Source organism: Antechinus flavipes, chromosome 4 (genome assembly GCF_016432865.1).
Source record: "Antechinus flavipes isolate AdamAnt ecotype Samford, QLD, Australia chromosome 4, AdamAnt_v2, whole genome shotgun sequence".
Classification (NCBI taxonomy): Eukaryota; Metazoa; Chordata; class Mammalia; order Dasyuromorphia; family Dasyuridae; genus Antechinus; species Antechinus flavipes.
The window spans coordinates 252,679,702-252,692,386 of NC_067401.1; the positions used below are offsets into that span (position 1 = coordinate 252,679,702).

The 12,685-nt window shown below is 39.1% G+C and overlaps 1 protein-coding gene across 3 annotated transcripts in view; it reads right to left on the reverse strand.

Moving 5' to 3' along the window:
- IBTK (inhibitor of Bruton tyrosine kinase) overlaps positions 1-6,945 on the reverse strand; it is a 95,357-nt gene extending 88,412 nt beyond the window's left edge. For 2 of the 3 annotated variants that reach the window (XM_051997322.1, XM_051997321.1), the window contains exon 1: positions 4,448-6,944. The gene's annotated coding sequence lies outside the window, so the exon portion shown is untranslated. Of the gene's footprint in view, positions 1-4,447 lie in introns of all 3 variants that reach the window. The other variant, XM_051997323.1, reaches the window with a different exon arrangement.
- Positions 6,946-12,685: the final 5,740 nt, after the last annotated feature.

Genomic DNA, 12,685 nt, shown 5'->3' on the forward strand with positions numbered 1-12,685 from the left:
TAGTATAGATTCTACCTATATACTCACTGAAACTACATTCTAGTACAGATGTCAAGTTGCATTGGCCAGCAAAGTTCCTGAGTGGTCCTGGAAGAAGATCTTGGTCTGATTCCATATAATTAGGAAACATTTAACCATATGAATAAAAATACAACATGGCCAACAGTAATTTATGGTTTTCTAAATCAATATATCTTCAGGGATTCCCTATTTGAATTTGACAACACTATTCTAAAAAGTTTAACAAGTAACCTCTTATTTGCTAAATAAGAACTTTTTTTTTTAGTTTTCCTTCTCTGCAATTTCTCTGAAGCAACTAACTGCCACTGTTCACTACCCTACCCTGGTTAATATAATTTAACAAAAGTAAAGGATTAAAAAACTGCTGATCCCTGCATAATATTCTTTTCCTTATGATATCCTGGTTCTCCCATTTTTGATCCATCCTTTTCTCTATTTGATAGTTCTTGTTCCATAACCCAAATCTGTAGCCTTCAAGGCTGGCTCACTGGCCTTCTAAAGTAGTCTCTACACTCTTTCCTACACTCATAAGGCAAATAAATCTTTGTCTTTAGCCATGTTCTCTACTTTAAACTACAATGTGATTTCTTAAACTGCCTGGACATTTCCCCTTGTTAGTCTCATTTAGTAAACCTAAAAATGTCTAAGAGTAGCCTTGTCAATAGGATTATTTCTCAGCCCCTACACCAGTCAGTACTTTAGAACTAAGTTTTGTACCAAGTTCAATTAATTATTTCTTCCCAATGTTTTTCAAATTGTATCTGTTTCTATCTTTCTATTCCCACAGAAAGTACCCTTCATTGCCTAAATCGATACCATTTTAAGAGACTCTTGTTTTCTGTCTCCAGTGTCTTCCCAATACAATTTATTAAGCATATCAAGGCCAGATTAAACTACCTGAGTTCCTTAAAACAATGATTGGCTCTATCATTCCTCTCCTTTAAAACTTAAAAATGAAAGCCCAGACTCCTTACTATGATCTCTAAGGCACTATATAATGTTCTCAACTTGCTTTTCCAATCCAGTATCCTAACAGATACATAAGAGAAGTTTTCACTCTGTCCATACAGTTACTAACAGTCCCTGAAATGTTTTCCACTGTTTGACTTCCAAGTCTTTATTTATCCCATGTTACCTGCCTGTAGTGCTTTCCTCACTCCTCTCACCTAATTAATTTGCATCCATATTCCAAAGTCTAACTCAAGTATCATCTCCTTTATAAATTTTTCCCACAGTAATTTCTCCCTCTTCTGAAATTTCATCTTAGTACTACACACACACACACACACACACACACATGAATATATAATACTTATATATTGCCTTATGGCCTAAGTAAATTTAATCAAGGTAGACTAAGATACAGACTCCAAGCAATTAACAGTGACATGTTTAGCTGTTAACAAATTTAAGTCAGACTAGCAAACTCAACAAAGCCAGCTAGAGAAGAAAAAGATCCTTTTTATTAACAAAGAAGGGGTCTTGGTAGAGCATTAAAAACGGGGGGGGGGATCACAATTGATAAATTGTAAGTTTGGGCAAGAACATTACAAATGACTATACAGAAAAGATGGGCTGACATTTAGGTGAGGCTAATCTCTGCCTAACAAAGAATGCTAATTGTTTTAGCGAACCCATCTTTACATTGTAGTCTTTACTAAGAAATACACAAGTAAAAGACTAAGATTCTCTTTGGAAGAGATAAAAAACTCCAGAAACTACCCAGAGACAGGAAAAGATTTATCTTTCGAAGATGGTAATTTTGTGGGGCTAAAAAGATATCTATGAACTATCCCAGGGATACCAGCATGAAAGATAACTTTTCCATCAAACTTTAACTGAATTCTTGAACTAACTCGAGAACAGAAATGTGGTTTGAGTAATCATACAAAACGGGGCAGTAATACAGAATAGGATTAATTACAGAATAGAATCAATTATAAAATGATACAGAATTAATGTCTTCAATTATATTAGCATCTCTTTATGTGCTTGTCTTTTTTCTCCAACCAGATCCTAAATTCCCTAGGGTCTTGTTGGGAATGCCATGACACACAAGTGAATTGGATTTAAGTGAGAAATGGCTGTGCAAGGTCCCCTTTCTCACTTTCTCCTCCAGAGCCACCTGGGTCCAGTGACTAGGTATAAATGAGAATGACTGAACATGACCCTGGATGAAAAGGAAAGGCTTGGCTCTTTTTGACTGAGGTCACACCCATTCAGTGATTAAGGGTAGGCAGCAATTGATGCAAAGAACTTTCTCCTAATCCAAAAAAAACTAAATGAATAAATGAATCTGGGAGAAGACATTCTGGTCTTTCCAAAAGGTCTGCCCAAAGCAGAAAAGATGGCTGTTTCCATTCAATCTGAGTTAATCAGGACCCAAAACATGACTAAATGGGGCTTGGTCTAAGACCTACTGGTGGCCAATTATAATCAGATTGGTTTTGGTTTAAGACCTGGTCCTTAAGAAAAAAATCTAACCAGTAAAGCCCAAGATATCTTGGAAGGATTCATATGGTTTTCCCCCTAACAGTCTCAAAGACCATATACATATCAGGTACTAAATAATTGCCAAATGATTACCAAAATGTTTCACAAATCCAAACTGTTATATAGATTTGTACCAGAGGCAACATGGAGAAAAGCTTTGGATTTAGAATCAGAGGATTTACACTCTCAACTTATTAACACTACCTTCAGTGACCTCAAACAAGTCATTTAACCTTTTAGGGCCTCAATCTTTTCATCTGTAAATGAAAAGGATTACATAAATTATGTATTCGAGTCCCTTCAAACGCTGAATCTATGATCCTCATCTATAAAATTAGTTAATTTAGATAATCCCTAAGGAGCTTTTCAGTTTTAAAATTCTATGATTCTTAAAAGAAATACTTAAGTGACTAGCCAGAATCAAAAGCAATCTTTTTTATAACACTAAAATTGTTTTTCACATAAGGTTACGGTTAGGGTTATTATAATCCTTTATTATAATTTTTCTAAAAGCTGTTATTTTTCTCTCTATTATTTTATCAAAAGCTTCACTGAATCACAAACAGCAAATGTATTCCAAACCTCTATTAGTACAATGTTGTTGTTGCTCAGTAATATTCTACTTTTGTGAACACATTTGTGGTTTTCTTGGCAAAAATACTAGAAGGGTTTGCCATTTCCTTCTCCAGTTCATTTTACAGATGAAGAAACTGGGGCAAACAAAGTTAAATGAGTTCCCTAGGGTCACGAGGCTAGTGTTCAGGACTGGGTTCGAGCTCACATCTTCCTGATAGCAGATCTGCTGTGCTATATACACGGTGCCACATAGCTGCCCTAAAATTTGCATTTTTTTTTTTTTTACTTTTAAGGGAAACTTTATTGTATATGGCAAATATTTTCTCCCATATAAAAAGAAATAAAATTTGACATTTATTCAAATTATTTTCAAAACAGAATACTGAATTATTTTCTAACCCTACCTGCTCTGTACACAAAAGCTTCTTACACTTTTCAAAATGTTTATTTCAACAACCATATGAAATGGGACAAATACACAAGAGCAGCAATTTCAACCAACACTTCTTCCAAACTGTTTGCCGATTGTGCTGATTCTCTGCTCTTTTATGGAATGTGGTGCAAAACTCAAAGTAGATAAGTTTCAAAAAAGTTGACAATTAATTTTTTTAAGTTACTTTAAAATCAGAATAAAGTAAAAATTTTTAACATTTGGGGATTCAACAACAACAAAAAAGTACTTGGGTATTTGGATTTGCACTCCACTCCACAGTAAGGCAGAAACAAAAAACAGGATACGGAACGTATTCCAAGGTGTGAATGCATATATTTCTTTTCTGCCGCCACTCAAAAATTTTTGTGAAAATATTAATTTATGGATTTTAAAAATGAGACCTAAATCGTTCTTCAACCTCTGCTAGAGGGTGTGAGAGACGGGGAAAGAGAAAAAGGTTTGTCCTGCTGCCAAAGTACTAAGGAACTTTAAAATTAGATTGGTTTGAAAATAAGTTCCCGTTTCCGCATTTCATCTACTCAACTTAAGCACAAGGAGACTTTTCTCCAATCGTGGTTACTTACAAAAACCACGGTTTGGATCTCTGGGGCCACAGGAGCCCCAGAACAAGTAAGGGATAGGGGGTGGAAGAGGGGTAGGTGGCCCAAACCAAAGGTCAGGGACTCAAGACACGACATCCACGAAGGCAGGTGGTGCCACCACCAATTAACCAACTGACCATTCATCTGCAGAGGGCCTTAACCCAAGCCACCCCTCGCCCGGTCTTCAAATCAACACCCTCGGGCGGGGCCTAACACTGTCGAACATACACACTCATACACACACACAGCTCGGCCGGGTGGGGCAACATGGACCCCCCTCCGGGGCTCGGGCTCGCCTCCCCGCCCCCTGACCGCCCCTCACCAGTCGCTAGATAAAACAGCGCCGGCGGTCTCCACGGGGTCTGCACTCGGCGGACTGGGCACTCATCCTCAGTGACAACAGCAGGGGAACCCGAGAAGCGCCAGCAGAGTTAATTCCCACTGCCCTGTTCGGAGGCTCCGGTGGTGGCCAACTGCGATGACCCTCAAAGAGCAGCCAAAACTAAGGAGGCGCCAGACCAGAGGAGAGAGGGAGTCGGTGTAAAGGGGGTGGGACCCACCCTGAAACAAAACGGGCGCCGATTGGCTGAAGCTCACAGATGCCTCTTGGGGATTGGCTAAGCTACGGCCAAGGTTCCCCGGGCCGCGGCCCTTTCCTTTACCCCGCTCTTCCTCCACGTCCACCTCTTGTCCCTCCCCCATAGGATTCCCAGCTGCCCTTGATTGATTCTGATCCTGACCCGGGTCCCACCGGTGGGAAGGACTTAAAGGAACTATGTATAAGCAAGTCGGAGCGGAAAGGGCCTTTGAGAGACCAGGTTCAGGGCCAAGAGCCTGGTGAGATTGTGTCCCAGACCAAGCTGCCCTGCTTCTCTGACCCAGCCCCCGGGGTTGGCCGCCTCCCCTCCACCACTAGTGGAGCGGCAGGTGTGATCTCTGGAAACTGAATCCAGCCTGGAACAGGAGGGACAGGCGCCCACGTGGCGAGGGATTTGCTTCTTCCTCCCTCCCCGGGGGCTGTCGCGCCACCTTTCCCCTCCTGCCAGATTGCGCACGGGTCATCCAAGGGCCAGGGGCATCATCTTCCTGTACTGTCACCATGCCCATCCCGGAACACTGGAATGCCACCCGCCTAAGCCATGTGTCTTTTCTTGGTTTGACCTGTCAGGAGAAGTGACCGCCTCCTCGGAGGCGGGTTTTGGACGCGGACCTTCCGAGCCCAGTCAATTGCCACGTTTGGACAGGCTGCTGTGCCTCATTAGAGCTGAGATCTGGAGATGGAAGGGATATCAGAGGCCATACGGTCTAACGCCTGTTTTTACAGATGAAGAAACTAGCTGAGGGAGGTTATTAGATAATTTTGTGGTGTTGTTGTTGTTGTTGTTGTTGTTGTTTAAGTAGCTTTTTATTATTCCAAATACTTCCAAAGATACTTTTCAACATTCACCTTGCATATTTTTTCCCGTCTCCTCCCCTCTTGCCTCCCCTAGACAGTAAGCAGTCCAATGTAGGTTGGCAATTCTTCTAAAGATAATTCCATAAGAATCTGTTAAGTCATACAGAAAAGGTCAGAGGTGGGATTTGAACCAAAGTCTTCCAATTTAAGCGTCCAAAGGTGTCATTCAAGATGTTTCTGTTTTACTACCATTTAATGTTGAGGATTTAAGAAGGAGGGAAAATGACAAAGAATATTAGTTTCCACATCTAGAGATAATGGTTTCCACTTACCTTTCTGGACTTAAATTGCCTTACCTATAAAATATGAGGCTTGGGATAGTTTTGGTCACTTTTTTCTAAGCCCTTTACAATCTGACTTCCAATTTTATCAACTCATTCAGTAAAAACTGCTTTCTCCAAAATTACCAATGATCTCTTACTTGCCAAGTCTAATAATGGCCTTTTTTCAGTCCTCATCTTTTTTGATCTCTAGTACACTATTGATCACCTTCTGAGTGCCCTTTCCTCTGTTTTTGTTTCTGGTGTTTTTTTTTTTGTTTGTTTGTTTGTTTTTTGTTTTTTGTTTTTTTTTAACAATAACATTGCTCTCTCTCCTAATTCAACTCCTACTATAAATATTCCCCTGGAATGTTCTAGCTCTCCTTATCTCTCTTGGTAATCTCATTAACTCCCATGAGTTAAATTATCATATCTATATAAATGACTTTGAGATCTATATATTGAGCCCTAGTTTTTCTTCTGAGCACTGGTCCTAAATTACAAACTGCCTTTTGGATATCTCAAACTCAAATCCAAAACAGAAATCATTATCTTTCCCCCAAAATTCTCATCTCTTTCAAACTTTCCTATTACTATCAAGGAACCAGGATCACAAAGTTGAAGTCATCCTCAACCCCTCAACTCACAATCACCCCACATATCCAATCTGCAGTCAAGGTTTGTCATTTCTACCTTAATATTTCTCATATATGACTATTCACACAGCTATCATCACTTCTGGCATGAACTTTTGCAATAGCCTACACAAAGAGAGAATTCCAGATAGAAGACATAATATAAGCGCTCTGCCTTATGGTGTCTTTCTCCTTACCCCTCCTCCATGCCACATGGTATCTCCTCGAACTTCACTGGCCTTCTCAACCCCACTTCTCCTCTTTACAATTAACTAATTCTTTTAGGGTGCTAAATCCCTTTCAGAATTTAGCCTGCCACCTAAGGGCATTCTCAATCACATGGGATGCTTTCCACTAAGTAATTGTGAGTTCCACTGAGGAACTTCTTTCATATACACTCTTCTATTCTATTTCATATTTATCATTCCTGGTATCTATTGTATTCCTTCATTTTGTCTGAAACCTCTTTCCTAAATAAATTAACTTTTTGCTAAAAAAAAAAAAATGGCCATTGTGAATTCTTCACATGACTGAACCTCAATTTTTAATGCCTACCATCATCTGGTGACTACATCACCCACATCATTCATATCATTTTGGTGCTTGAACTAAATCAATCTAACTGCTAGTAATCATCTCCTTAGAAACTCTCCTTGCCATCAGTTGGCTAGACTATCAGACCACTCAAATCCATGTGGTTATCTCCAAACTTCCACATGTCCATATGGAGATTGCTGCTCAGTTATCTACTTAGAAAAGAAAACTAAAATGGATAAGAAGAAGACTAAGTCATAGTGCAAGCTTGTCAGCAGGTACCACTATTTCTAGCTGCTATGCTTTAAATTTATCCCAGGATATGAAAGGACCAGGTCATTCTCTCTCCTTGACTGAAAATCTGTTACATGATTCTACTTGGACTGTTGAGGAAGAAGGAAAAGTCAGAAGGTGACTTTTTTTTTACCTGAACCAGTACTTTGTCTATTTTGTGCCTTGTTGGGGTGCCATCTATTTTGTGCCAGACATTGTGCTGAATAATCAGGATAGAAATACAAATAAAAAGAAAGACAATCCCTATCCTCAAGAAGCTATCATTCTAACCGGAAGACAACACACAACAGGAAGCTGAAAATATGAGGAGTGCAAAAGATATCTCATAGAGGATCATAATTAAGATCAAAGAAGTCCACAAATAGTGTTTTGAAACTCATAGATCTACCCTCAGATCAGGGGGCAGTGGGTACTGATAAAATGTGAATACCAAAGTTGTTTTGATTTTTCAATATGTTGAAATTTCTTAATGATGAGTTTATTAGACCATGATGATATCATGGAGAAATTCAAAGCAAGTTAACCTAATGGGAAATGAAGAGAGGACTGCCTTTAGCTCTCTCCTTAAATGGAAGTTTTGATGTTCATGGCTCTACCTTCAGAAAGTGACAAACCTTTTTCAGCACTGAGATATCAAAGGTTCAAAAACAGCCAGGAAATTCATCTTCTCCCCAGTTCCTAAATCCTGGGCCAATCAGAACCAGGAAGTACAACCTTGAGCATACTCCATGGGATGGCACTGCTTATGTCATCATTATCATCATCATCAATAACATTTATTTAGAGCTTTAAGATTTCCAAAGAGATTAACAAAAATAGTTCTCATTTGATAGCAAATTAAATATATAATGCCTTGGAGGAAGTGACTGACAACTGGGGAAATCAGGGAATAGCATGAGCTTAGCCTTGAAGGAAACTAGGGATTTAAGAACAGAAAAAAGCATTGTACTTACTGGAATAGATTGTTCAAAGATAAAGTAAAATGTAGAATATTATCATACAATTAAGTATTGTATAAATAAGAAGTAAAATATAGACTACTATAAAATGTAGAATACTATTGTACTATAATGTAGAATACTATAATACTCTGGACTAGCTCCCTGGAGGGCCTCAGGATCAGCCAGAATCAGGATAAATCAAAGTCCTTTATCTTTAGTGGGAGAAGTGAAGGAGGCAGGCAAGCTGCCACAAGGTTTGCCAAAGACATATCCTGGATTCTGGAATCTCCAGCCTCTCTCCTCCTTGTCCTGCCACCAAGTGACTCTAACTTCTCTCCCCCAGCCTTCCAATCCTTGCCTACAATTATCTCACTACCAAAACATTCAGCAAGCACCAGTGGTGAAGAGAGCCATCATATCACCATCTCATCTACCGTGTTTCCCCGATAATAAGACACTGTCTTAATATTTTTTTGGACAGAAAAACACCAGAGGGCTTATTTTCAGGGGAGGGCTTATTTTAGTGAACATTGACAGCAATTTTAATAAACAGGTAAATGTGAACAAAAAAAAGTACCTTTATTCAATAATGATCATGTCATCTTCTTCAACAACATCGTCATAAGTGTCCATACCCTGAATTCCATCCTGGATGTCTTGCGCCTCTATTTCCTTCAGAAGAAGTGGACCCAATCTGTCATGTCCAGCAATATAGCTCTCTTTAAATGAACATGTCTTGTCCAGGTAATCTGCTCATAGTGCCTTGGAGACAGTTGTCAGTAATTTTATCCCATGACTTCTTCACCCAAGTCACGACTTTTTGCAGACAGGGCTTCACAAAGTTTCCACGCTGATTTCTTTCCATTCTATTTTCAATGTAGTCATTGACTTCCATGTGCAAATGGTCTTGAATGGCTTGTTCATTGCAATATCAAGGGTCTAGAGATAGGCAGTCATTCCTGCAGGAATCATTACTTGATCTATTCTTCTCTCTGCAAGGAAGTTCTTCATTTCTTTAGCGCAGTGAGTGCTGGCTGAGTTCTTCTTCTATCCTCCATCATGCCCCCTGAGTTCTTCTTTTATCCTCCATCATGCCCTCTCACTCCCCCTTACATACCGGGTTTCTATGTTGTCCTGCCTCAGCTCTCCTCCGCAGCACTGCTTTCAATGGCGCCAGCAAGCAAATCACTGGAGAAGAACAGGATGACGCGCTCACTGCTGCACCTCTGATTGCATGCAGCTCGGAGCGCGGGGTGTGTTTCACCCGGGGGAAGAGGGGGACGGTGCATACAGAGGGTACTGTAATGTAGCGTGTAGCGCAGGGGATCACCTTCACTACAGTAGCAATCTCAATAGGGCTTATTTTCGGGGGAGGGCTTATTTTAGAGGAATCTTACACAGTAAGGGAAGAGCTTATTTTCAGGATAGGTCTTATTATCGGGGAAACACGGTAAATATGTACATAGAGCTATTATCTCACATCAAATAGGTAATTAACCTTAGGTGCTCTCTTGAATGATTCAAGCACACCTTTTTCAGAGTTTCAGCTCTCTTTATACAGGGAATTGCAAATAAATATAGGGTAATATTGTTCAGCCTAGAATGATAGACTGGAGTTGAATTGTAAAAAAATGTCAAGGGGCAAAGGAAGTTGTATTTTATCTCCAAGGCATGGCAATGGGAAGTCATCAAAGGTTCTTTAGTAATAGTTACATGGTCATACCTGAACTCTAGAAATATCCATTGTGCTGATGGAGAGGTTGTGCTAGGGAACATAGCAACAAGAGTGCTAGGGAACAAAATAAGGGTCTGCATTAATCTTGTGACCCTTCATCATGTACCTTGCACACAATGCTCCATTTGCGTAAGCACAAGTCTGTGCAAAAACAAGTCTTGTGCTACCTGACCCTTGTGGTCTGTGGATCTCAGTCAGCTCACTCTTGGGAATGGATGTTGAGGCCTCAGGTGTATGTTCTGTCTGGCTGACTACATGTCCAGAGCACATCCTGTAGACACATCAGGACAGGCATCGAGGATGCACTAAATCGAGATCGTCCCCACTGTCTCAGGAGTTGGGCTCCTGGATACACAAGCTATACACATACTTGTTGCTGGGGCACGTTGGCAAGGCAGATGAAAGGGGTATAAGTACAGGATAGCGGAGGGAGAGAAAGGAAGGAGAGACAAGATGATGTAACCAAGCAATAAAGTTTTTCTAACTACATTAGTAGTATCTGACTACTCTGTCGTATCCAGAGACGTCCAAAGGTCAGAGAGGCGATGATAACTGTAGGTAAGTGCTCAGACTCCATCTGTGTCAGCAGGCCTGCACCAGCTGGGGGACCCCAATAAGGATGGATTGAAAAAGAGCACTCATTAGCTCCAGGAAGCCTAGGAGGATATTACAATACTTCAGTCGAAGAGATGCTGATTATCTTACCTTGGGTAGTTGTGGTATAGCTAGAGAAAAGACAGATGTGATAGTTGTTAATAACGCAAGTATTATAGAAACTGTCTGGATATGGATGTGAGGAGTAAACATGTACAATAAAATTTCCTCCAATTTGAAAATAATTGTCTGGATTAATTGAAATTTTTAAACAAAATTATTCATCAATAATGTCATTTTTCATTTTTAAGAAAACTACTAAGGACCTATCATTCATACATAGGACATATACTTTGAATTATTAAAATAGTCATTTCAGAAAACTTTTTATGGGGTAATAAGGATGTTTGTATTAAAGTGTCTATATGGAGGTTGCTATTCAGTCACCTATTGGAAAAGAAGGTAACACAACAAGAAACTGAAAAGATGGAGAAGGCAGAGTACAGAAGGTACCCAGTGCAGGAGCATGATGAAGTCCAAAGAAGTCCACAAGTGATGTAGGTAGAGGGAAAGTAGGAGTGAGATTTTAGAGCTCAGGAATCAGAAAGACATGCAAGTACCAAGGATGATTTGATTTTGCAGATTAACTAGTGGGAAGAAAAATATCTGTGATTAGAGATATCTATACAGAACCTCTACCTGGTAATTGCAGGTGGAATAATGGTTTCTTTATACATACATATACATATACATATACATGATATGATGATATACATACACACACACACACACACACACACTTCTGTGTGTGTGTGTGTGTGTGTGTGTGTGTGTGTACTGGCACACTGAGAAAAGTGCACTTTCAAATATAGTCACATTTCAACTAAAGAACAATTTATTGAGATTCTATGTTATAATGGCCTGAATTAAGCACTGTGAGGCATATTAAAAAGCCTAAGAATAGAGACGATTGCTGATTTGTTTCAAAAAATATAGAGAGGAGAATTATGGGAAGATAGCAGAATAGGTTAAAAAAAAAAAAATTTCCAAGCCCTCTAGATTTCCCCACAAACAAAACAAAATTGTGCCTCAGAGTGAACATGGTCCTATGAAAAACAAATAAGATTTGGGACAGAACAGGAGTCCTCTTAGGACAACTAGAAAAGACCAGAGCAAAGGCCCCAGGATAGAGGATTAACCAGTGTGCAGTATTAACATTTCCAGGCTAGCTCTGCTGAAACCCCAAGCAGGGAGCTCCATGCTAGCTGGCTTCAGAGACAGCCTCAACCACAGGAACTTTCACCTCCTGAATAGGATAAGGAAGGGATGCATAGCAGGGGAGCCAAATAAAACATAGAGGTTACAGAGAAGAAAAAGTTGAATTTTATTCATCTGGAAGATATTGCTGACTTTTAAGAGAATAATTCTAGTAGAGTAATTGAATTGTAGAGTGAATTGAAGAGTAAACAGGTAAAGAATATACATTTTTTAAACATTTAGCCATGGGTGGTCTCTGAGATCTAAATAAGGTTTTATAGGGAGGTTAAGTAATAGCAAGGCAAGTTAACAAGTAAAAAATGAAGTAGAGCTAACAGGAATAGGAAATAAGAGATATACATAAACATAATAATAATTATCAAGAATAGAATTTATTAGAGAAAAAAGTAGAGGTAGTAAAGATTGATCTTAGACAAAGTCAAACTAAAAAAAGATTCAATCAAGAGAGAAATTTATATGTCAGCTATATTACTATTATTTTAGATGCATGTGTATGTATTTATTGTGTATGCATATATGTATGTATATATGTGTGTACATGTGTGTATGTGTGTGTTTTTATATGCATGCATAAACATAGACATGCTTAACTATAGCCTGCTTGGGACAATTAAGGGGGGAAGAAAGGGGAGAAAAAAAGAATAAAATAAAAAATACATAGTAGAGAACAAAAGAAAACTTACAAGGAAGCAAAGAAAAGATGTACAGTCATAAATACAAAGTCTATTATTACATATGCTTTCTTGAAATTTTATTGTTATATATTTTGAATCCTCCCTGATGTTCTGCTGGCACATGACAAATTTTTTTTGTTTGTCTTTGTTTTGTTTTGT